The sequence below is a fragment of the Felis catus genome, chromosome X (assembly GCF_018350175.1).
Source record: "Felis catus isolate Fca126 chromosome X, F.catus_Fca126_mat1.0, whole genome shotgun sequence".
Classification (NCBI taxonomy): domain Eukaryota; kingdom Metazoa; phylum Chordata; class Mammalia; order Carnivora; family Felidae; genus Felis; species Felis catus.
This window is the reverse complement of record NC_058386.1, coordinates 12,252,093-12,278,647: the sequence shown is the minus strand read 5'-3', so window position 1 is coordinate 12,278,647 and position 26,555 is coordinate 12,252,093. Positions and strand designations below refer to the sequence as shown.

The 26,555-nt window shown below is 44.2% G+C and overlaps 1 long non-coding RNA gene across 3 annotated transcripts; it reads right to left on the bottom strand.

Moving 5' to 3' along the window:
• Positions 1-545: 545 nt before the first annotated feature.
• Positions 546-26,064, bottom strand: LOC101085781. 3 transcript variants are annotated; one of them, XR_006592821.1, is made up of 8 exons: positions 25,831-26,063; positions 20,019-20,213; positions 11,681-11,878; positions 7,615-7,711; positions 6,631-6,757; positions 5,201-5,259; positions 4,136-4,291; positions 546-1,733 (listed from the first exon to the last, which is right to left on the bottom strand). It is a non-coding gene; the product is annotated as an uncharacterized LOC101085781 (long non-coding RNA). The 3 variants fall into 3 exon arrangements; XR_002739768.2 differs by having other exon boundaries at positions 546-1,362; XR_006592822.1 differs by lacking the exon at positions 546-1,733 and having other exon boundaries at positions 2,916-4,291; positions 25,831-26,064.
• Positions 26,065-26,555: the final 491 nt, after the last annotated feature.

Below are 26,555 nucleotides of genomic sequence, written 5' to 3'. Positions count from 1 at the left end.
CGTATTATTTAGCATTTTCATTTTTGCCAACCTGAGGCACTTAAATGAGTAGCTTATTTTTTTTAATTTGCATTTTCTGATGATACACGGGCCCAGTCTTTGAATCATTCACACCACAGCATGCTACGAAATTGGGGGACGTCTGTTCCAAGCATGTACCACTTCAGTCTGTTCTCTGTCTTTGCTGTTTTAAGCGATGAGACACAAAAAAAACCTTCCATGCTCCTCTGCCATCTTGCTCTTTGCTGTGTTTTAAAATATCACATACTAGGAGACCAAACTTGGCTGTTTCTGCCAGAGTGGCCACTGTCCCTCAGATGTTCTCCACCAGTGGTTTTGTTTTTTTGCTTGAGTGGTTCCCCCATCCCCTGTCCCGCCCCGGAATATTTGGCAAGGATTGGAGACAGTTTTTTATTTTCACAATGTGTGTATGAAATAAAGAACAAAGAAGTATTTGGTCCCAGATGTTACAAGGTCAAGGTGAATTCACAGTGTAGACGCAATCCTAACATATGTACATCTGAAAGAAAGACAATGACATTCTCTGTGATCATAAAGCTGTCTATTTTTATCTAAAACAAGAACGCCATTTTCACTTCACAAAGTGGGGAAGTAGGGGAGAAGCATGCCTTCCTGATGAGTGTGGGAACAGGTAGGAGGACTGGGTGGGCACAAGGAAGGCAGAGGTTTGGGTAGCTGGAGAGCTTCTTCAGTGTGGGCTCTGCAGGGTCAAAGGAGTGGGTCTGGGGGCTTGGTGGAGCCGCCAGCTGCGGGGGAGAGGGCTGACTGGGGGTGTCAGGGGCCCATGTGGGGTAGGGCAGAGTGAAACAACTGTGGGTTTGAGTCTCAGGAGGTGGAGGTGGCAGGGCTCTGACTCAGGATACGGGGGAGACATCAGGCCGCGGGAGGCCCAGGCCCTGGGGAGTACTGATCTGCTCGGCAGCCCAGGCCACGGCGCTGTGTCCTTGAGGCAGGTAGGCCCGGGTCGGTGTCCTCTGGGGCCCTGCTGCACCAGGAGCAGAGGCCTGGCCTCAGGGGCCCAGGCCTGGGCACAAAGGAAGGGACCATTCTGTCTCTCCATATAGGCCTGAAGGAGGATGGCCTGGCCCGGGCTCTGCCTTTTTTCTCTTGGCCTGGGAGGTTTGAAGCAGACAGGTCCGAGGATTCTGTTTTCCTTTCTTGCATCTGCTAGGGGCCCCCAGCGAGGCCTCCTTGGCATAGGGCCCCGGGGGCTCGTGGATAGGCAGGCACCTATAGCATTTCCCTCTGCGCTCTGCAGGAGTGAGTTCGATTGTCACCAGGCTCCAGGTGTGTGCAGGGTATTGGGCACTTCACAGCCACTTCATCAAACTCTTGTGATCACTGGAAAAATCCAACCCCATGAAGTTCTGGAGGGGTGGCTTGCAGTGAAAGCTCTCCAGGCCTTGGGGACCATCACCCTCCAGACTCTGACATGGTCCCAGCAGGGTGGCATGGTGGGGGTGGGCTGGCTGCGGACCCAGGAGAGGCTACGGCTCCCATCCGGGCCCGGGTGGCAGTGGGTGGGCCTGGGCCAGGGGGAACCTCGCTTCTGGGCCAGGCGTGGCAGAGTGGCCATGGGTGTGCCCAGGTAGCTGCCCATGATCGCAGTGCAGCGGGGTCGGGGCCTCTGAGGGGGAAATTCAGTTTCTGGAGGTTCCCGAAGACTGTTTTGTAGCTAAAGAATCCTCCAACAAACCAGTTCTCTGGGTGAGCTACAGGCAGTAATAAATGAATCACTCCTATGCCTTTACTGGTAAACCAATGCACTGATAAATTAAAAGCCTTTTTTTACACACTAAGCGATAAAGGATTTCACTTATTAGTTGTTATTAGAGGTTAGCACATACGAGTGGTGCTCAACCAGGGGTGAGTTTGCAACAGACACACAGAATGTATGGAGACAGTTTTGGTTGTCACTCCTTGGGGAACTACTGGCATCCTGTGGGTAGAGGCCAGGGATACTGCTAAACATCTTAAAATACACAGGACAGCACCCCACAATGTAAATATTGATATCTTTCTTGGGACATCTAATGCATGGAGAATATTCATGGAAAACTGCAACTTAAGAATTGACATCAAGGGTGTCTTTATGGTATCTTTCTATTCAATAACATGGTATGAATTTTATTTGAAAGAGTTTTTTGTGTCCTTTAGGAATGCTTGAGTTTTCTTGGTAACATTTTAAGTTCATTCCAAGGTATTTTAGTTTTTGAGTTTCCATTTAAGTACAGATCTTTCTTCCATTATATCTTCTGTGACTTACATATATCCAAGGAATTGATGTCTATAAATTAATATGGTACTCTGCTAATTGCTTTTCTCATTTCCTTTATCTTTTTTTGATCTAACTACATTGGCTGCTACCAGAATTTAACCAATTTAAAATTTCATATGCTAATTATAGCGGAGTTAGTACATATTCTTTCCATACTAGGCATACTATTTACTTCTGAGCCGACATTAATCTACTTTATCAACTTAGGGAATTCTCATTTCAATAAAAAATTTTACAAAAAATACATGATGAATTTTGTCAAATGAGTTTTAGAGGAGTTTATGAAAATGAAATATGAGTCTTCCCTTTAGCTTTGCTGACAGGATGAAGTCTATTAATCATAATATATCATTCCTAATACTGACATTTCAGAAAAAAATCTTATGTGGACAAAGTGTATATTTCTTCTGATGTACTGGTAGATTCTGTTTCTAATAATTAAGCTTTCTTTTTTTCTAAATATTCTTGAGAGATACAGGCCTAGTATTTACTTTTTGGGAGGTATCCAATCTTGGTGGGTTTTGGTTTCACTGTTATCTTGGCTTCACAAAAAAGAACTTGGAAGCTTTTGTCCTTGTAAAAAGTTTTTAATTAATTAAATTCCAAAACAAACAAATACAAGCAATTATTATTACTGTTTAATTCACTTATAAATTAAACATTTTGCGTGTTCATGTAGTACCCACCACTTAAACTTAGATTCTAAACGAAAACAAATACCAAGTCAAAATTTTTGACTGAGTAAAATTTCTGTATTGACATTGTCGGGTTCTATCTTTACCTTGAAATTCCACAGCAAGCTTCTCTTAAGAAAATTAAGGGTTTTTGCATAAATACAGAGAACAAACTATGTATGAAGGTTGCCAGAGGGGAGGGGAGTATTGGGGGGAATGGGAAAAATGGGTCAAAGGGAGAGGGAGGTATAGGATTCTAGTGATGTCATGGGGAAAATTAGTAATTAAGGAAATTAGTTAAGCCATGGGGATTGAAAGGTAAAAGAAAAAACAAAACACAGGGAAAACAGTCAATGGTAGTGTAATAGAGTTGTATGATGACAGATGTTGACTACACTTGTGGTGAGCACAGCCTAACATATGGAGTTGTCAAATCACCATGCTGTATGCCTGAAACTAATGTAACATGGTGTGTCCAATACAATAATAAAGAAAAGAAAATCAAAGGGTTTTGAACACAGTCATTTCCAGCCTTCATTTTTCCATTCATTTAGTTTTTAAAATTTATTTCTTTAAATTCAAGTTAGTTAACATACAGTGTAGTATTGGTTTCAGGAGTAGAACCAACTGACTCAGCACTTACGTATGACACCCAGTACTCATCCCAACGAGTGCCCTCCTTAATGCCCATCACCCATTCGGCCCATCCCTCCACCCACCATCCCTCCAGCAACCCTCAGTTTGTTCTCTGTCTTTAGAAGTCTCTTATGGTTTGTTCCCTCTCTCTTTTTATCTTATTTCCCCTATGTTCATCTGTTGTGTTTTGTAAATTCCACATAGGAGTGAAATCATATGGTATTTGCCTTTCATTTAAAAGTCTTAATTTTTACAGAGATTCTACACAACGTATATATGGTAAAAGACAGGATATTGTCCAAAATGAAAGCAAAAAGCTTATGCTCTTCTACGTTTTAACTCCTCTCTCCAGTTAATTTGAAGTATCTCCAAATTCATGTCCAAACTGAGATAAGATGTTAGCGCATTTTAATAAAAATGTAGAAGCATTACAAGATGTTCCAAACCGATGCCAAAGTTTGAGCCCAGCCTTGTGTTAAAGGGGCAGACTAGCATGTCCTCATACAGAAAGGTGGAAAGAACATACCTGATCGTGATCAACCTCTACGGGCTGCTTCTTAATGATCCAGGTGACAGACTCGGAGAGGGGCGGGGTAGTCAGGGACCCCGAGTAGGTCCAGTAATCTGGGCAGGCAGGCATCAGGCAGGAAGGGTCAAATGACCCAAATTCCACAAGGGTGTCCTGGCAAAGAGAAGGGGTCACCGAGTCATCATTTTGTGATGAAAACCACTCAGAAATCGGATGATGAGGCGATGATTCAAGGGGAATCTGGGGACCAGCAGTGGTCTAGAGTATCTCTGGGCACCTTTGGACAGAATCACACCCGCGCACTGCTCCTGTAATTAACTGTGTATTTCTGATCATCCTCCATGGGAACACAGCCAAAAGCACTTTCCCCCTCCATTGTCATGAGTTTACTGCAGGTGCCAGTCTCCTCTGAACTCTTCAGGAGGCGGGAGGCGTCAGGTGGTAGCTGGTGCATGAACAAGGAGGCTTGTCTTTCTCAAGAGAAACGAACAGAATTCTCCTTTCTAAAACACAACGCAAAGTAGAGGGAGCCAGGCTCCTGCATCAAAAGGGAAGAAAGAGACAGGCAAGGAAAAAGAGGGAGAGCGAGAGGGAGGGAGAGGGAAAGAGGCAGTGGGGAGGGACTGAGGTGGGGAGAAGGGGGGAGACAGGGAAGAGGAGGACTTCCAGGGAACAGCCCCTTTGGCATCCTCAAGAAGCAACAGTTAATCCTGGGGTCTGGACAGAGGCGTCCATGCGGACGGGCCGGACGGAAACGGGTAACTGTTCTTCACAGCTAGCCAAGCCAAGCGTCCGTCCCACTCTTCCCTGCTCCCCGCCTGCGGGATGGGCGGTCTAGCCAAGAGGGCTGGTCTGAGTGTTCCCACGGGGACTTCGAAGACGCAGGTGTGCAGGTGTCGGAGCAGAGGAGGGGACGGCACCGTGTTCCCGAGTGCCGAGCGCTCAGTGGCATGGCGGCAGAACCAAGGCAGTGGCGAATTGTCTTCCGGGGCGCCTTGTCAGCATCTCCACTCGGAGATTAAACATAAAATGTATTTCAAGTGATTTAGGGGGGGAAATTACCTTATGCTTGATTGATGGCAAAGTATCCACCAATTTCTGCAGCTCTTTGTGATGTGTAGCTGAAGAACAATAAATGAGAAAATATTTTTAAAAACTGACATCTCACTCTGGAATTGTTATAGAATGTGAATTTATTTTTTTTTTTAAATTTTTTTTTTCAACGTTTATTTATTTTTGGGACAGAGAGAGACAGAGCATGAACGGGGGAGGGGCAGAGAGAGAGGGAGACACAGAATCGGAAACAGGCTCCAGGCTCTGAGCCATCATCAGCCCAGAGCCCGACGCGGGGCTCGAACTCCTGGACCGCGAGATCGTCACCTGGCTGAAGTCGGACGCTCAACCAACTGCGCCACCCAGGCGCCCCTAGAATGTGAATTTAAATAGGACTCTTGGAGATTACCGAAAAAGAATCTATGGTATTGAAATGAAACTGACAATTTAGGATGTTATAAATATCAGTGAATGAAAGCATACAAAGAACACACGGATAGGCTCAAAACCACAGTCTGCAGGGAAAGGTGCCCCTGCTCCATTAGCCTCAGCCCCCGGAGCCTCACTCATACTTGGCCTACAGGGACGCTGGTTGCTGAAGGTCTCCAGCCAGGCAGAGTGTAGTAAGGCCCAGCTTTCAGCTCATGCCCATGTCCTCAAGCCTCAGTGTTATAACTATGTGTTCCAGTTTCTGTATTTGATGCTTTGATATGTGAGGACTTGCTGACGCTAAGGGGGCGGCCCCTCCCAGGGTTACCTAATTCCTAGAGAGAACAAACACCCTGGGACAGTGCCTTTCATGAGGAAACAACCACCTCCTTTATAGGGCTCTTACATGCTTGGCCACTATTCCTGTGCCCTCACCACCCCAGGACGAGGCACCAGACAACTAGGGACAGCCTCTATACAATAGAGCCTACTGAAACTATTCGAAGAGGCCAATCTTTCTGTTTATACTACCTTATGCCTTCCTTCCCCCAGAAACCACAATAGGCTATCGCCCAGGATTTCTCCTCCTTTCCTCTGCCTCCTGGCCATCCCTGTGTGCTTCCCTGTGTGGCCCTGCCTTCCTGTTTCAAGGACTGTAGGATAAAATTAGTTTTTAATCTCCCCAGCTCTCAAAATAAATACATCAACTTAAAAAAAAGGGAGGGGGGCACCTGGGTAAACATCTGTCTGATTCTTGATTTTGGCTCAGGTCATGATTTCATGGTTCGTGAGATCGAGGCCAGCATCGGGTCCTGCACTGACAGTGCAGAACCTGCTTGGTATTCTCTCTCCCCCACAACCTTTCTGGTCCTCCCCGGCTCTCTCTCTCTCTCTCTCAAAATAGATACATAACTTTTAAAAAAATTCTTTCACGACAGTCATTTAACCACACCTGATTCAAACAAATCCCGGTACCCTGAAAATACTCAGCCTCCAGGGAAGGTCTGCACCTGCTGAAGCTACAGGAGCTGACAGGCACCGCACAGAGTGTGGTCCACAGCTTTGCCGTTGACTTCTCCAGCGGATAACTGCATGACGTGGCAGGAGAGCACTTAACTTCATCGAGCTTCACTTCATCTGAAAAATGGAGAAGACAGCGTTGCCATCAGAGACCTCTGGGGAAGATAAACGATGCACTTAGCTAACATACAGTCACAGAGCACTCATAAATATTAGTTCCTTTCCAGATCATTTCCCATAGCTGTTCGCCTTTATCTTTTTATGCCATTTAGAATATATTAACTCATTTCACATTTTAACCAGTATTTATTTAGTATTATTTACCTTCATCCTTTTACACCAATGCCTAAAAGTAGAAATGTAATACAAACCACAAAGGTAATTTTAAAGTTTCTAGGAGCCACATTTAAAAAGTTAAAGGTGAAATTGCTTTTGATAACATATTTTTGCCAAATACACTGAAAAGACTGTCATTTCAACATGTAATCAATATGAACAATTGAGTTTCCATTTTTTCCATACTAAGCTTTAAAAATCTGTTGTGTATTTTACGCGTAGAGTACATATCAAATTAGATGCAAAATTTTCATCAGAAATACTTGATTCCGATTTTACTTGAAAATGTAGATACACATACCCACGTCGCTCCATTCTTAAAAGTTTTCCAATAACTGAATTGAGTATCAGTTCTTATATTGAAATCAAACTTATTAAAATAAAATAAAAAATCCATTTCCTCAATTACACTAGCCTCATTTCAAGTGTTCAATAGCCACACATGGGCTTATGGATACCTTATTGGACAGCACAATTTCATACCATCTGGAATATATTTGTAACAGTCTTTTATTTTAAGCATTGCTTATCTTACCGATGAACTGATGCCAATATTCTTAAATAACAATACTGTAACATTTGATCTTTCCATTCTAGAATACAACACATCATTTAAAGTTGGTAAGAATTTTTTTTACCTTTAAAAATATTCCTATCGTAGTGAAATCACCTTCCTCCAGTTGCTGCATCCTCAAAGCTTTGAAATGTGACTGCATTCTGATGCACCGAGTGCAGCTGAAACACCATTAAAAGGAGGATTAATGCCTGACCATACAGGATTGCTCCAAAATAAATCAACAGTCTTATTTAACCTACAATACTGAAACATGTTTCCTCACCCAAAATAAAGCTACTGGGAAAAGCATATGACAATCTGATGCAAGATGAGACAGAAATAAAGAGGAGGAAGAAATTTACGCAGGATCAGCAATTAACATTACTTTGAAATAAAAGGGTTTATTTGAGGAGAAAAAAAATTTATACAGCAAAGTGGATAATCTTTCAGTGAGGGATCAACATTTGTTCATTCCCATCTTGATCCACAGGAAACCCGAAAATCCACAATCCATTTGCATCAAAGGCAGCAAAGATGCTTATCTTGAGAGAAACAGATCCTCCCCATGGAAATTAAACAGGAGTTGAAGACATTTTTTTCTTTGATGGATAACCACTCAAAATGTGTTTCCTTCTATTTTTAATGTAATGTTTAAAATCAAATTAGGGGGAAAGTTGTTTATTTCCTTATGTGCTCCCTACTTCCCTACACATTATTCCTCATCCATCATTCATAACCTTTCTGCCATCACCATCCCCCAGCCTCCCAAGCGGGACAACTGAACGATGTGGTTAACTCTGCTTTTTCCTCACTTGAAGAGGAGTCCATCTCCAAGTCCTATTGCCTTTTGTAGAGAGCAAGATGGAATCACTCCTGTCCAGCAGGGGGCCTGCGTCGGGCAATGATATAAGCGGCTGAGGGTACTAACAACGATGAGCTCTCCCCGAGACCGGCACCGGCTGACGACGCCCCAGAACCGATCAGCAGCAGAAGCAGAGGAGGGGTGCAGGTGCCCAGGACTGACCAAATCCCTTTAAAAGGGGGAGGGCTTTTGCAGCGGTCGGGCCCCACAGACGTGACCCTCTGCGTTCTGAGCGCCTGAAAAGGCAGCTGCCTCCGAAGGCTCCGGCCAAAGAGAACGGAGAGCCTCCACCGCTTGAACAGAAGGAGCGGGAGGGCCGAGCGCGGACCTGGCCCGGGGCCTCCTCTCAGCTGCGCGCCCGCACACGGACTTGGCGGTGGCCTCTTCCTACAGCCTGTGTTATCTCGATCATCGTGTGCCTCCTCTTAGGTCCTGTGCCGTGTGCGGGGAAGAGGCCAAGTTAATCACAGCTCCAATGTCACTGGGTCTGGAATCCCGAACCCGCTTTCTCATTACGTTCACCTTGCCTTAGGACTGAGCACAGCTGGCACTGCATAAAGACCCAACTCGTGCGTGTGCCTTCATAGTCTCCTTGTGACAATTTTTAGAAGTGCTTTTTCAAAACTTGCTCTTTCTCTCTACTTCAACTGCTACAGCCTTCATTTAAGTTCCCACCATCTCATACTTGGATTAATCTGACTTTGTGGACCTGCGCTACTAACTGGGTTAGTCTCAAAAAATAAAGCAATTGACTAATTAATTAAATGAAACCATGCTGTGCCATTCTGTTGTGTAAAAATAACCAGTATCTGGGGGCGCCTGGGTGGCTCAGTTGGTTAAGCGTCAGACTCATGATTTTGGCTCAGATCATCATCTCATGGCTTGTGGGTTTGAGCCCTGCATTGGGCTCCATGCTGACGGCGTGGGGCCTGCTTGGCATGCTCTCTCCCCCTCTTTCTCTGTCCCTCCCCTGCTCTCTCTCTCTCTCAAAATAAATAAGCTTTAAAAATAAAATAATAAAAAAATAACTCGTATCTGATGAACCTGTCTTCCATCTACCCTCCTAAGCTTCAATGATCATCATTCTTCCTGCCTCCCCTCAAAACGCACATTCGGCATTCCGGCCACTTTGTTTTTGGCCATTTTCTGAACATCTGCTTTTGCACATGATTTTCCCTCAGTCTCCAATGCCCTTCTAATACTCTTGACAAACTCCAATTCATCCTTCAATACCCAAGATAAATGTCCCCCAATAAAGGAAATTTTCAACTTTTAGTATTTGTGGGCCCTGCTCCTGGGCTCCCAGGAAAGCTATACTGTAACATTTACCAAGGTCAAAATGACTCAGCAAAACCTCAAAGCCTGGGCTCTATTTCTGCCCCGAGTACACACTGTACAACGTCTTTTGTTAAAGAAAATAACCAAAGAGGTACATTCTGAACACAAAAGATAAGAAAAAGTAAGAAACCTCCCTGGGTCCCAGGAGATTAACGTCATATAGCCCTGCGTATACTAGAAGTTAAGATAAGGCCTGAAACTTCCTGAAAAGTTCTTTGTCTAATAATCTTTTTAAAAAAATTTATAACTTTTTATGAATATAAAATGTACAGAAGTCTACACCAAATGATCCCTTACTGGAAGCGCTCCCTTCTTTGTGAAGACTGTGTATCCCAGGCAGCTTTCCTCACTTGGACTCGAATAAAATTCTTCCTTTTTTTTTTTTTTTTAAAGAAATTCTAAAAGGTTTGTTCATTTTGCACTGACACCCCTCCTTGGTGAAAGCATCGTAGCCTCCTCTGAGCAGTCTCCATCACACCCTCTTCTGTGGTCCCACAGCACTTTTAAAAAACCCTTTCTCAAATCACACTTGCTTTATAATTCTAGTTTCATGTGTGCTTTTCTCACTAGACTTTGAACGCTGCCAGGTCAAGAATCTAGTTAGTATTCCCAGCACTTGGTGCCATGGCTGGCACACAATTGGCACTCAGTAAATAAGGCACAAATAAATAAATCAGTGGGTGACAAAATACACATGTTATTAGGAGACTAAAAATATAAAATGTCTTTTCCCTGCCTATCCTTTTGCTCTGCACTGCAATCTTATTTGAAACCTGGCTAAATACTATTAATACAGAAGCTATCTGTAAAGTCAGCAAGCGGAGGTAGGTTGGCATATATTCAACACACACAAATTGCAAATTTCAAATAAAAAAATGTACAATATATGTAATTTCAAATAAAAACAAATTCAAATATATAATTTTAATTTTTTTATGTTTATTTTTGAGAGAGAGAGAGAGAGAGTCAGAGTGTGAGCATGGTAAAGGCAGAGAGGGAGTCACAGATTCTGAAGCAGGCCATAGGCTCTGAGCTGTCAGCACAGAACCCAACATGGGGCTTGAACCCATGAACTGTGAGATCATGACCTGAGCCAAAGTCAGACGCTTAACTGAGTGACCCACCCAGGTGCCCCCCAAATATATCATTTTAAATAAAATTTCAAATATAAAATCTATCTATCTACCTATCATACCAGTAGAAGGAAACATGCATAAGAATGAAAATAGACACTGTTCATACACTCAAAAACCTCTAATGATGATCGAGCAATTCCACTTTTGGGTTTATACCCAAAAGAACTGAAAAGGACATCTCAAAAGGTATCTGCACACCCATGTTCATGGCAGCACTATTCACAACAGGCAAAAGGTGGCTGCAAGTCAAGTGTCCACAGACAGGTGAATGGATAAACAAAGTGTGGTCTATACGAATGATGGAATACTATTCAGTCTTAAAAAGAAGGAAATTCTGACACATGCTGCAATATGAGTGAACCTTGACAACACTATGGTAATTGAAATCAGCCAGTCATAAAAAAGACAAATACTGCATGATTCCACTTATATGAGGTACCAGTAGTCAAATGCATAGAGACAAAGTAAAATGGTCCTAGCCAGGAGCTGAAGGAAGGGGAAAATGGGGAGCTACTGTTTAAGTGGTGTAGTTTCAGTTTTGCGAAATGAAAAGTTACAGAAATGAATGGTAGCACTGGCGACACAACACTATGAGTACACTTAACACTAGTGAGCTGTACACTTAAAAACGGTTAAGACGACAAATCTCACGTTACATATTTTTTACCACATTAAAAAAAAAAAAAAAGTGCAAGGAGTCCCAGTCCACCGCTCATAGAGGTCCATGGTCCCAAGGAGGCAGTGTGGTGTGGCCTGTGCTCACATCAAACTGTCCCTTTAACTCCACACAAGACCACCAGTCTGACCCTCACCTGATTTATCTGTAGAATCTTCAAATTCCACGAGGAAGGAGTACCCGTTATTCCAGACGTGGAGGCAGGTGGTCGGGTCGTAAGAGATGGTGAGTGGTTTTAAGCCAGGATCGTAGACACTGTCCCTCCACCGGATGTTGATGGGCGACTGGCGCTTGCCCGCCGGGACCAGGTCCACGCTCTCCCAGAGCGGGTGCACTGGGAGAAAAAGCACAGCGGGGCTATCATCAAGACGTCTGCTATGTGGAATCACACACGAGGCAATTCTAGTTGTGGGGAGTGTGTCAAGGCCCATGGAGTCTACATCTTAGGAATTAGCCACCTGGGGGCTAAACGGACTGATTAAGGCAGAGGACAAAGGGAGCTCAGAGAGCACCTTGCACGGGCACAGACGTCTGCTGCTTTGTCAGACACAAGCGGCTCAGTCTACCCTCTGATTTCACCCAAACCAAGCGCTACCCGCTCTTGTGGTAACAGTAAGACGAGTGCAGATTAGCACCGTGTGGAAGGAAGGTATCCTCAAATGAGTTTCTTTTCTTTAGTGATAATTTTCTGAGCCCCACTTGCCAAACCAGATATACCTACAAGTATAAATCAATGAAATTTTCAATAATGAGTTATTTCCAACAAAGGAAATGCGGGAAGAAGAAGAAGAATTTTTGCAAAGCAAATGTTGAACCAAGCATTGTAAGTTTTTAACCACTTGGCTGGTAGAAATAAAGACTTGTGTGGCATGCACCTGTAACTTAGCTTGCAGTTTTGAAGATCCCTGGATGATTTATTTACACAATGCAGTATCACAGGCTTCCAACGGAGATGGGGGCAAGAATCTAGGGTTTTGGTACTGATGAGTCTGATGACTACAGAAGGCATTGATGAAACTGGGGTGGAAAAGGAGTAATTTCTTCTTACTTTGAGATATGCTAACTTTAGGAATAACACTGCTGGTCATTTTACCAGCGAAAAAAATGGTGGTTTTTTTTTGTTTTGTTTTGTTTTGTTTTTTTTTTGAGAAGAGCAGAGAATTACAATCTGGGTCAAGCTATGACTAAAACCATAAACAAGTCCAGCAACAAAGGAGGGGGATCCTCTTTTATAGTGGAAAGTAAGTTGGGAAGGTTGTTATAAACAACAAGTCCACTGGAGTAGAATGGGAGCTAGAAGTATAGTGGCTTCTCATTGGCTGAGTTGTGAGTGTTTCTCAATGGCTGGGCTGTTGCTAGGGCAGAAGAGAAATCGTCCTTCCTCAGGCTGGGATAGCAAAATAGTAGTTAAAGTAGTATCCATGTACAAGCTTTACCTCTTCCAGTTGGGTCTGCAACTGGTAAGGAGAGCTCCCCTTGCCAGTCTCCTGACCCCATTCTACATAAAGGTGTCCATGCACAATTTGTCCCACACAGACACAACGCGTCGCTGACGATTATTTTTCTACAAAGAGTCAAGTACCAGGTCTTTCTGGTAAAGTCTCTGATAAATCTCAGTGGACTTCCTGTCACACAGAGCTGCTGAGACATCCATGCATGATGGATAGAACTAAGCCTAATTTGGGGTGTTCCAGTTCTCTGCCCTTTAGAAGCACTATGGATGGGTAGAACCAAGACTAATAGGAAAATCAGAAGAAATATGAATCAAGATAAATCATTACCAAGGAACCTCTGAGCCTCACCCCACCACTAAGGACGAGCCTAAGGATCTCAGAAAGTGGTCAGGTAGCTGCTACTCAGTCAACCCACTGTGTGTATAGCAGGCTCACAGACATATCTTTCTTCATTAAAACACACACACACACACACACACACACACACACACACACACAAACCAGAAACTTGCTCCTAGTTTACCTTTACAAAGAAGACATTTGTTTTGCGTGGATAGCTGTTAAAATCTATAAATTCAAAATCCTAGCCTTCTGGGGTTTTGAGGTTTTTTTGGTGGTGGTAGGGGGCACAAAAAAGATATAGAGAGCTCTCCTGAGAGTAGACCAGTGGTTGTCAACAGACGGAATGATGCTGTCTCTAGAAGACACTTGGCAATGTCTGGAGACATTTTCGGTTGTCACAATTGGAAGAGTGCTACTGACATCTAGTGGATAAAGGCCAGGTATGCAGCGAAACAGCCTACAATGCACAGAATTATATGACCCCCAATGTCAATCAAGTTGAGAAACTGTGGTCTCTGCAAACTCAGGGTATTCTTGTTTTTACTATTTCTTCCTATAAAACAGCACCATCTTATCTCTGGAGAGATCCAAACCCAATGTTCTCACTTACTTTCTGAGTATAAAAGAAATTGTTCCATTAGGAACAAGAATTTTGTTTCAAAAACCTAAAATAAAAAATGCATTTGCCTGGTAAAATATCTCATATAATAATCTAATTAGAATGCGAATTAGAAAGCAACTTTTAGGAGTGCTGACAATACTGACTCCATATTTGGCCCTCCATCTTGCTCACTGACCACTCCTGGGGATACGTGTTATGGGCCCCTTAGAGATTAATGTTCATACTTTAGACATGCCAGACTGATAGAGATAACATAGTCTCTCCTCTCCTCCTGACTCACAGATGGTGCCACCAGGTCTGTTAAATGTCAGCTGCCAATTAGGTGCATGCAAACGCTTTGAAATGCATGTGAACCCTCTGACCTCTGACCACTACAGTGGCCCCCAAGAGTTCCCTCACTCTATAAAATCTGTGGACCAAGGTCCAGACTTTGCAGAGAATAGCTGCGCCTTGTCTGGACTGTCATCCGCCTGATACCCTGCAGTAAGTTACTCTGAACAGAACTCTGTAAACTGTACAGAATGGCCTGCTTCATTTTCTGGTCTCAAAGTGCCTTCTCAGTTTGGGGGAAACTTTACTATCCCTCCCCCACCTGGTAACACCACTAAACAGCCCTGATTCAGTTATAGGATGCCTGGCACCAAGAGACTTTGCAGCACCTTCCCCTCTGAGATACTCAGACTGTGGCCCAGGAGTTGAGAATTCACTCTTCAAAACCAATTCGTGAGGGTCTCCTGTAAAGACCAGGCAAGAAGGGGACTAACAAGCAGATCCCCAAGACGATCCCTCCTTTCACCCTGACTCGTCCCCCACTCCATTCAGGAAATGACCAGAATCTATTCTCACCCATGCAAAAGCCAGCCCCCAAATCCCAGGCCTATTCCTTCATTGCTCTTTTATGACCTTGATGTTCCTATCAATTGATGCCCTTCGGTTCACAAGATCAGCTTCTGGAAGGTTCTGTCCCCCACAACCTCCTCCTTTGGGAATCCAGACCATCCCCCCAATAGGGGCCCTTGGTTACTGTTGCTTTAGTGAAGCAAGCTTTTCCCGAGGGTTTGTTTTGCAAGATAAATAGTTGTGAAAGGTAAATTCACATTACTTCTTTCTGTGGGGGCCAAGGGCAGGTCACCCAAAATGTGCCACTTTAGCATATTATTTCAAATTAAAGTTACTTAAGAAATAGCCAGGGCAAGAACACTTGGAACCCCCACTGCCTCCAGAAAACTGGAAATAAATCTCCCATTGGAAAGGTATGCTTCCTGCACCAGGAGATAAAGAGACACCCGTATCACCAGAGACAGAAACTCAGTCATGAAGGCTGTATAAGCAACCCTGGTTACTTTTACTGATTTACTACTTCAGCCCAAATTCTCTGTAGAATTCCTAATTGAAGTTCCTGAATAAAACATTTTCTTGGTCCTGCCAATTCTCCACAGACTTATTGTTTCTTTGTCTAAATAGTATAAATGCTGCCCGCTTTGGTCATTTCTTTGGGTGACAACTGTATTGCCATCATGAAGGTGTCACAAATATATCGCTGATGAGCAACGAAGTCCCTTTAGATTCCATGGAGAAAATGTGCTCTGTTTTAGTTCTTATTAATAGGACTAGTCCCGGCTTTGATTTCTTTTGTGCCTGTACCACCCTATGTGTCCAGCCTCAGGAGTGTCCCTCTTTCACCTCCTGAAGCACAGGAAGCACGTTCCTGCCTTGGCCCCTCAGTTCCTGCTCCTCCCTCTCCTCAGAAAACACTTTCCCCTCATTCAGTTCAGGGCTAGCTCCTGTTATTGGCTTGTCACCTCTCCAAAGAAACCGTCACCGCCTCACCTGACTATCCTATTATATGACCCCCCCCTTTTTTTAAATCATAGCATTCTTGTCTTTCCCTTCAAAGCACTTATTACACACACGTAATGGTCATTATATGCATATGTGCTTAATTATCTGCCTCTTTCAGTGTTGTACAAACTCCAAGAAGAACTAAAGTCGCATTTAATCACTGCTTGTTCACTGAACACAGAAGATAAAGAGTATTGTTGGGAAGGTTCCAGTCTTCTTTTACCTTTATCCCTATTACTCTACTGATCACATTTTTTTTTCTTTAAGGATCTTTCAGGTATATCTTTTCCTTGCCTTGCCCATGGCTGAGTTCAGGCCTCTACACCCTGCACTTCATACATGTCTCTTGGTCTCAACACCCTCTACCATGTTTTGCCATCTACTAGTTTCCCTAAATTTCCACCTTCAACATGTCATTCCTGTGTTAAAGACTGTATGTCAAGTCCTAATTTCTGTGTCCAGTGCCAAGGTTTTCGTATTAGGAACATACCTCAGCCACCTAATTTCCTTTCTCTTCATTCTTCCCAAACTCTGGTCTTGCCATGCTATTCCAGAACCTTGCCATGCTACTCCCCTTGGTCATTCAAAGGGAGATACACTATAAATGTAAAACACCCACTCAGCTTTGATGATTTAGTACAAAATAGAGAATGCAAACTATCTCAATGATTTTTATATCGATTACAGGTTAGAATGATAATATTTTGGATATAGTGGGTTAAATATTTTAGTAAAATCCATTTCATCTGTATACTAGATTTCATCTATTTCCTGTATAGAATTTCACAAATGAACAAATTTATTTTTCTTTCAGTTTTACTAAGATGTAACTGACATGCTATTTGTTCTCCTTTAAATGTGGTTATTATAAAGCATAGAATTCCTTGGAATTACATGGCTCATGTTTGTGGCTCTTGTTATTTATCTACTGGACGTCATTATTCTACACCCTCGTTGGTTTTTTTCTCATGTGCTTGCCCTGTTACCGGCCTTTTTCTTGAGCTGTGCGATTTTCTCATGTGACTGAAGAGCATCCTAGTAGGCCGAGGGCATAACACAGTGACAGGATACACAGGGACAGCCCCCTCCCATATGATATTGTTATGGATGATCACAGAATCACAAACTGTCTACTCAAGCACAAGGGCTGTAAAAGGCACTTTGATGCTGAGTCCAGGTAACCACAGCAGACACATGCAATTATCACCACAGGAGACTAAAGCCCACAGTTCCTGGGGGTCAGTTCAAGGCTATTTGTTAGCTTCTTACAGCTGCCGATACCTCTGAGGCCACTGAAATAATTTCAAGGGGCACCTCACCAGTTCATTGTTACTCAAGATTATTCAAAAGTTAATGGAAGACAACATAGTCTAGGTATCCCAGCTTGTATTATCTAGGGATGAATAGAATTCTTGGTGAAGACATTGCAAAAAAGGCTTTTTAATACTATTGTTGTCCAGGCTTTGTGTTCATCAGAGTTAACAGGAGAAATAATAACAATTTACCAACACAGTTCAGTTATAATATAGACCAGTCCTATCAAACATAACTTTCTCTGATGATGGAAATTTTCAATATGGTAAGTGCTAGCACTGGCCATAAAGTTACAATAAATTTATATTTACAGAAAAATACACAAATGGGTACAGTGGCTAGATTTTATACAGTGCCATTCTATTCCATCCTGTCCTAAAAAAATGTTTTCCTTCTAAAAGTAGGGAAATTAAGAATCATTGGAATAATAAAAAAATCTGTACCATTTCCATGCTAGAGGACAGTCTTTATATTTCATTAAATTTAAAATTAACATTATTAGATTTATTTTCCTATGGTCTAAGATCTCATGCCTACTATTTTTTTATGTGACAATTAGGCTAAATTTCACTACATGATACCCTGAGCGAAACTGACTTTATTTACATCTTGGGAAACAGAGCAGACTTTTATCTTTATCAGAATACCAGTGGCAAAAGTTAGGACTGTCAACATTTACTGTCTGCTACTTGAGATAACAGCGAACAGTGATCTGAGTCGACGGTCAATGATTCCCTGGGAGGTGAGAAGCAGGGACTGAAGGTGAATCCCAGAGCCCAAGGCCCTAGTGAAATGCTGCTTCCTGAATTTGCCATATCCTCCTACTTCATTTATTCCTCATTCCGCTTAACCCAATCTTTTTTTTTTTTAATTTTTTTTTTCTTAATGTTTTAATTTTATTTTTGAGACAGAGAGAGACAGAGCATGAGCAGGGAAGGGGCAAAGAGAGAGGGAGACACAGAAGCGGAAGCAGGCTCCAGGCTCTGAGCCATCAGCACAGAGCCCGATGCGGGGCTCAAACTCACAGACTGTGAGATCATGACCTGAGCCGAAGTCGGACGCTCAACCGACTGAGCCACCCAGGCACCGCCCACTTAACCCAATCTTAAAAATGGTCACAAAAACATCTGATGGGGGCACTGAGCCTATGACGATAAGGACGGTGATGACGATAATCGTAGTACTAGGAGTAGGAGTACTTGCCCACACACAGTCCTCACTGTACGGCGGCCACTAGCTACGGGCTTTGCAGGTTATCTTTTCTAGCCCTCAACGATCTTGGGTCATTCTTGGTCACACAAGTACACAACGGGGCCTTCTGCCTTCGTATTAAGCTGCCAGTGGCTCAGAGCAGCAGGAACTACAATATTCTCCCCAGTGAAAACAGGAGGGGCAGAGCAATATGCCAAAAGCAAAACCAAATCATGACTGTCGCCTGTTTCTCTTAGTAACTGAAAAACAAGAACACTTTAGGTGATGTGAGAAATTAATCAAGGGAACACCTCACATCACCAAGCCACTACTTTTGGGGTTTGTCAATACTAAAAGAAATGAACTATCTTAAAAACATTAGCATATTAAATCTTATACCTTTAAATTTTATCTGTAAACAGAAACAAAAATCAAGGAAAACCCCCACACTCACACAAAACTTTACTAACTAGATAAATTACGACTATGTATTTTTTTCCAATTTAATCTTCAGACCACAAAATGTACATGTTGAGAACAACCCATTTGAGTAGGATGTGGGTGTACTGGTGGGAGGCCATACCCAGCAACCAGAAATTTATGATTCCAGCCAGTTTATTCTAATGAGAACAGTCAAGGCTGGAGGAAACAAAATAAACTGAAAATAAAAATATACCTAAGAAGCAGTTTCAAGGCAATGCATTTAGCTAGATCAGCATTACTAATGAATTCCTTTTCTTGTGTGCAATATACGATCAAAGAGAGGAAGCCTGTGGAGGAAAAGTTAAGACACCTGAAATTGTGAGGCAAGCCAACATTTGAAACTCTGTGTTAATTCATGGAGAACAGTGGGAAATATATAAAAAAATACTTCATTAAACTCATTTCTCCACCAACACATACATTAGCCTCCTCCTATTATCTCAGTGGTTCTTTCCAGGGTCACTTTGTCCCTTAGGGGATATCTAGAAGGTCACTCAACACCTACTGTGCACGCTTCACGTGCAACATCACAGAGTGGCCCATACCCCAGTCAGTAGTGCCTCGGTGGACAATCCCTGCGCCACAGGGATGTGCCAGGTAGCTGGTGTCTCAGGAGAAGAACGGGATGCGGGAGGTGGCAGGAGAGACCATCTGCCGCTGGCAAGCTGCTCGGCTGGAATTAACTCTGCAGTTTGTGACTCGGGAAAGAATATTCCAGAGCGCGAAGCCACTGACCTGCTGGCAAACGTGAATACGCAACTTGCAGAACGTTAAGATTCACGGGGAGAATTCGCCGTCTGGGGATCCACGTTAGTAAGAAGACCACTGCTAACCACAACAGCACAGAACAGGTTCCAGAGTACCGGAAACTGGGACATCTCCCTTGTCCTATTTCGGCACGACATCCTTTGAACATGTTAGAATCGGTCAAGGAAAGGACTTTCTGAACCTTATGACGGTTTTGCAATATACGTGTATCAAATCACCACGCTGCACAACTTCGACTTACACAATGTTATGTGGCAACTACATCTCAATGAACCTGGGGGAAAAGAATTTTCCACATTTATCTGAGAAGACAAGTAGAGAAACAAGTAGCTGTTCTCACGGTTCTTAGGGCACAGAATCCCACTCTGGAATGCCACTGACAGCACGTGGATAAGCAGGACACACGTCATTGCTACGAAACCAGCCTTTCGTTCTCTCGAAGGCAACGGGGTACTCACAGGCTCGGTTCCGGGTTTTGTACGTGCAGGTGTAGAGGCTGCAGGGCCTCGCCGGCACGGAGCTGGGGATCTGGAATCTTCTCCACGGTGACCTGCATGGAGAGGCTTGCAGAATGGCCCTGAGGATACTCATCACCACCATGTTTAGCTTGAAATGTTGATCAGGCCCGAAATAACGTGCAGGAACCTAATAACCTAGAGGGAGGAGGACAGAGAAGGCGAAGCTGTAAACAACCGAGGGTGACCATCGAGCGGAAGCTCTGAGTAGGGCAACATTAGGACTCTGAGCACACATGGTGGGGCGGGGGTGCGGAGGGGTGGAGGGGGAATGAGTCAAGAGTTAATCCACTCCTCTTCCTGAAACTCACCTGCCACTCAGGGCTAGAGGAAAGAAGGCTACACCCAAAGGAAAGGAGAGGAAAACAATCACACCTGAGCTGTGTCCACTGAAAGCAGGAGGCAGAGTTCCTTCCTGTTACTTCCCTGAAAGGAACAAATGAGGACTCCAGGCAGAACCCTTTATGACCATAAACAAGCCATGTGCCAGGACAAGTATTGTAAAGTGAAGTGTGAAAAATAGCTAGTCTTGCAACCTGGTGCCACGCATTGTGTTACATGCATCACTTTGCCAATGAACACACTGAAGTCAGGAATTGAAAATGCATAATGTCTCAGCTTGGACTGCTATACCAAAATACCAGAGACTGAGTTGTTTACACAACAGACACTTATTTCCCATAGTTCTAGGCACTGGAAATCCAAGATCATGGTTCTGGCTCATCAGTTCCTGGTGAGAACCTGCTTCTAGCTTGTAGACAGCTATCTTCCATGTCCTTACAGCAGAACAGAGAACAAGCTCTGGACTCTCTTTTCTGATAAGAACTCTAATCCTATCATGGAGGACCAACCCACATAGCCTAATCCAACCCTAATCACTTCACAAAGGCTCCATCTCCTAATATCACTCCATTGGGTGTTAGGGCTTCAACATATGGAATGGGTAGGGGGGGCAGAAACATTCAGTCCGTAACACAGAGCCATCATGTTAAAGGGGAGCGATAGTAAGTTTATGAATTCCATATAGGTGCCTCATCTCCAGGTCTAACTCTCTATATGGGGCCTTAGGGCCAGTGCATTAGTTTGTAACAAAGAACCACAGCCTGGGCGGCTTAAACAACAGAAATCATTTTTCACAGTTCTAGAGGCTACAAATCTGAGATCAAGTTGTTGGTAGGGTTGGTTCCCTGTGACTGCTGTGAGGGAGAATCTCTTCCAGGCCTCTCTACTTGGGATGATTAACTCTATGTGTCAATCTGGCCAACAGATGCCCAGGTGACGCAGCTGAAGGTGAAACTGGATAGGACTGGAGATTAACTTGAAGAATATGAATTTCCAGGAGGTTGGAAGACCCTCAGGTATTATTCCACATATACAGGATGGTTTCTGAGGACTCCATGCGCACAGCGCAGGATGGATGGGAGTGGGCAGAACGGACGCGGGAAGGTCCGTGACAAGGAGATTCCTCCAACCATCCTTCATTCAATCCATCACTCTTTCATCCTTTCGTTCATCAGGACGTCAATCAAGCAGCTACCAAATGCCAGACACTGGTCTCGGATCACCGAGGAAATAAAACAAAGTCCCTATCCTGGTGGAAATTACATTCTAGTCGAGGAGACAGATAATAAACAGCAACGTAACACATAAGTCAGTTGCACGGACAATTAAAATAAATTCAGTGAAAAGTAGAGCAGGATGAGGTGACTCTGGAGTGCCACTGGGAAAGGAGTGTTGTTTTTGAAATAAATCGCTTGAAGGAGGCCTTACTGAGAAGGTGACGTCTGAGCAAAAAGTTGAAGGAAATGAAGGAATTAGTTCTGGGGCTATCGGGGGAAGGGTATTCCAGGAAGACGGAATTGCCTATGCAGAGATCCTGAGGCGGGAGCATGGCTGGCACATACAAGGGATAGTAAGGAGCCCAACACGGCAGGAGCAGAGTGGACTAGCAGGACGGTAGTAGGAGACAAGGTGGAGAGATCATGAATGCCAGATCAAGTAGATTTCTAGGCCACTGTAAAGGTTCTGTCTCTAATTCAGCATTTCTCACCCTTGACATTGTTGACATTTGACCAGATAACTCTGTTTTGGGGCTGTCCCATACATTGTACGATGGTTAGCAGCATCCCTGGCCCCTACCCATTAGATGCCGATGACACACTCCCTCCATTACGACCACCAAAAATGTGTCCTGACACTGCTGATGTTCCTTGGAGAAGGGGAATCACCCCTGAGTGGAAACCCCCGCTCTAAGTGAAATGGGGGACACAATGGAGTTTTGGGAGCAGAGAAAGGACACAACCTGATCTGTACCTTCAAAAGATCATTCAGGGTGCCTACTGGAAATCAACTGGGATGGGAGGCAGGAAAGAAGTAGGGAGATCACTCAGAATAATCCAGGGGCTGGAACGAAGGATGTCGTAGTGGAGGTGGTGAGAAGCAGTTGGGTGTTGGCTGTATCCTGGAGAGACAGCCCGTAAGATGTGAAAGAAAGGACTCAAGGATGACTGAAAGATTCTCCGCCTAATCAGCTAGAAGGACGGAGTTGCCAGGAACCGAGATGAGCACCACAGTGTGCAGAACAGGTTTCGGGTGGGACAGGAGCAGCTCAGATTTGGGCACTTGAGTTTGAAATGAAATTCCAGGAATCCAAGTGACAGAATATGAAGCACTGACGGGACAGTGACAGTAGCGATGAACCAAGGTACTCTGTATGCAAGAGACTGCCATTTGGGTAAGAAAAACCTAGGATCCGGCACTCAACTGGAAGACAGAAGAGGGAAGAAGTTGAAGAAGGCCCCATGATTTTATGGAGGGATGACGCTGACGGTAGAAGGAGGATGAGTTCCTGAAGAGAGAAATAAGCCGGCTCAAGGAGCAGGTGGGAAGGGAAAGAGGTCACTCTTCCCGTGAATCTTACGGAGTTGAGGTCCAAGGGGACAGCGGGAGGAAAAGTCTAGGAGAGAGTCAGTGCAGCTCTGGTGCTCAGGAGAGGTCCTGAGGTCAGAGAGAGAAGAAAATTCCCTTCCCTCCCCCAGGAGTAACAGGTGTATAGAGGGAGACTGACAAAGTGCAGTGAGGAAGCCAAGAGACAGAAGGAAGAGTCAAAGGCGATCAAGGAAGGAACAGAGCATGGAAGGTCAGGGGTGAGGAGGGTTCCAGGAAAATTCAAATAAACAGAAACTCAACTTAGCTAATGCTGGGCTACAATACCTGTAGCAATACGTGAGGTTATTTATGTCCAGGTATCTGCTTCAGGAGGAAAGATACTTATCAGAATGTTTATGAATTTGCACCTACGCTACAAATTGTAAACGTCAGCATTGAAAATACGCTACTAGTCATTATTAATTAGGCTCCAGGTGAATCCTGGAATATAGAAATGTAGAGTGTATTTTTGCAACATGTTGTATTTTGTACTACAAGCAGAAGAAAAATGGGTAATATGTAAAGAAACTGCAACTGTTTTATAAAGTGAGTTAAAAATAGTTCGCTAGATACAGTTTTAGAACAAATATACTTCTTTCTCAAAAACACATATTCAAAATAACGGGATTGCAAATAATAATATAATGCTCACCCAAACATTCAGTTATCATGAGTCAGCCATGGCTTCAAAGCTTTAAGAACAAAATTATACACCAAAATGTAAAAATAAAGGCACTTTAGAGAATAGGTATGTACGATGTATGCTCAGCACTAAGCCAATCACGGTTCTTAATTTAAAAATAATTATTTCTGGAGAGGTGGTTATTTAAACTTACCTACAGATCTCATAAAATCCCACCTCGTGATGCCACAGATAATAATTAATCCCCACACACAGCATGTAACAATTAACTACTAAGATGTATTACTGGACTTCATGGACAATGTGTCTGTCCTTATGTCTGTCCATAAATATGGGACCATTGGCCAGATGAGTCCCAAGGAAGGTAAGCTTTGTGTGCTAATATGTCCTTTGCTATCACTGATTATTCATGTATGTCTTTGGATTTTACTTACACGTTTCTGATCTGTTCTTTTGGAGACTTAAAAATGTTTTAAAAATTAGAAAAGATTCTGGGCGGCCTGGCTGGTTCAGTCAGCAGAGCATGCAACTCTTGATCTTAGGGTTGTGAATTCAAGTCCTGCATCAGGTGTAGAGATTACTTAAAAATAACACAATCTTTAAAAAAAATTAGAAAAGATTCTAAAAGCCTTTAAAATCATTTATAAATCACGTATTTATTAAACACCTCGTTAAGCCATTTGTATGTACGCAAAAGACAGCAAAATATAATTACCCACTAAAGGTCAGACTGATAAAAAACATTCCTTGATTCTCATCAAATTGATCCTTCATTTTCTCACCTCCTAATTTATAAAGCAAGCCACACTGTTGCAATTCCCTGAAATGTGAATTAGAGGTTGTGTTTCCATGTCTTGCTTGACAAAGTGATTTCCTCCTCTTACCCACTTCTCTGAAAGCATAATTCCAGTCTGGGGCTGCTGAAGGTTTCAAAATACATTTCTTAATCTGGTTTGTATGATGCAACTAACTGCCCCAGTGTAGCCAACGAGATAAAATGTATTTCCCTTTTTCCATCAGATTTCCCAAACACTCATATTCTGTCAAAATTCATCCAATTTTTATTGCGTTCCAACTATGAGTGGTGGCAATCTTTTGCTTGGCTGAACAGGGCAGGTGTGTACAGGCACAGGAATGCTGCCTGTGTTACTTTTCACCTGTAAGTGATTTTCAGTTCTGACATCGAGGTCACAACTTGTGAGTAAAGAAGGTCTTAAGAACCCTGAAAGGTTTACATTTCCAAAATATTCAAGAACTATGCAGCTCTTTACCAAGGCCCAGAAGGGAGGGTGGGTGTAATGAACTTTAAGTTCATTGTAGACTCCAAGGCAGGCTGAGAACAGTGACAGTTCTCAAGGACGTGCAGGGGCAGGTTACCGGTAGGGTTGGGTAGCTTCTCTCACCAGAGACCCCGGACTCTGCTCGTACTCCAGCAAGGCTTTTAAATAGCAGAGTAGAGATGACCAGATTCACAGTAAAGGACGAAGGGGTAGCAGAATGTAAAGTGACTTTCGGTGGCTGAGAATGAATTAATTGTATCCAAATTAAAACGTACACATCTTCAATATCGCACATTTCCCAAGCTTGAGAAGAAATTACACTAACAACAAGTCTCCAGCAGCCTCAAACAGCAGCTTTCAACTCATATCACAAAGAATCAGAGACACCAACTAACGTTCGTATTTTGGGGGCAGGGCACAAAAGAAAAAGGGGACAACGGAGTAGAGAAGACTCAGATATGCCCACGTGACATAGTTATCCTGCTGATCCCCTGCCCTGGGGGTGGTTGTGAATCTATCCATAGTGTCTGGCATGGTCGGGGAAAAGAGCAACGATACAGGTGTGAGAGAGTCCCAACTTACTGCGCCTCGATTTGTGGAACTGCAACCCCCCATTTCTGAAAGTCTCTGAGACAACAGTTCTACCGTTAAATGGACAGGACTCTAACGGGATGTAGACGGTGACCCTCACAGTGGAGGAACAGAGAGAAGGAAAACAGCGATTCCCGCCTCCTCCTTTCCATTCTACAGAAAAGCCCCGCCGGCCCTGCGGCCATCCTCGCGGAACCGACAGCTTGTCGCAGCTCCACGGCCCATCGCAGAGCGTGGTCCTGAGAGAAAGGGTCCCTGTCCTCCCTAGCATGTACCCCCTACCCACCATGCTCCATTCGCAGCCCGACCTTACCCGAATATTTCCCTGAGAGTGGACCCCCTCCACTCAGCGCCGGGGAGAGACTCATGCGCGCGGCCATCTTAGCCACGTCCCGTCGCGACTCGCCACGCCCCTCACGCCGTACACGTCATGGCGCGTAACACGTCACGTCCCCGTCGCCCCGCCTAAGTCTCCGACAAAGCCCTTTAAGTCCTGCCTTGGAGTCGCTCACTGCCTCAGGGCTTGAACCACCTCTCCCTCCACCCAGAGCCTTGGTCCGCACCTGTTCTCTGCCCTGGCTACACCTACGCTGCCATCGCTCTGGGTCTGCAGCCGCGGCCAGGCGCCTGCCCGCCAACGTGGCCCCGCCTCCGTCCTACGTCTGGGCCCACCCCTCCTTTGAGCGGGACCGTCTTTGTCACGCCCTCACAAACGTGTCGCGCCCCCACGTTCAAGGTACGCCCTTGCGCTCCGCCTATATCACGGCCCTTCTTCCTGTTACGTAATTTGCGTCCCTTACGCTACTCCGTGCCGCCCCCCCGCCACAGGTCTTTTCACATGCTTGTCCCCAGGGTCACGCTCATTTCTCTGAGCCCCAGGTCCTTCTCTTATGCCTACGTCCCTGCTTTCCACTCTGGTAATTCCTCTGCTCTCTGCCTGAGCTCAGCCCTCCCGCAGTCTGGACCGACTTTGTAGTCCCCTTACGAGCGGCCACGCCAAGCCCTTCACGAGCTAAATCCTACTTTTTCAGGTTATGC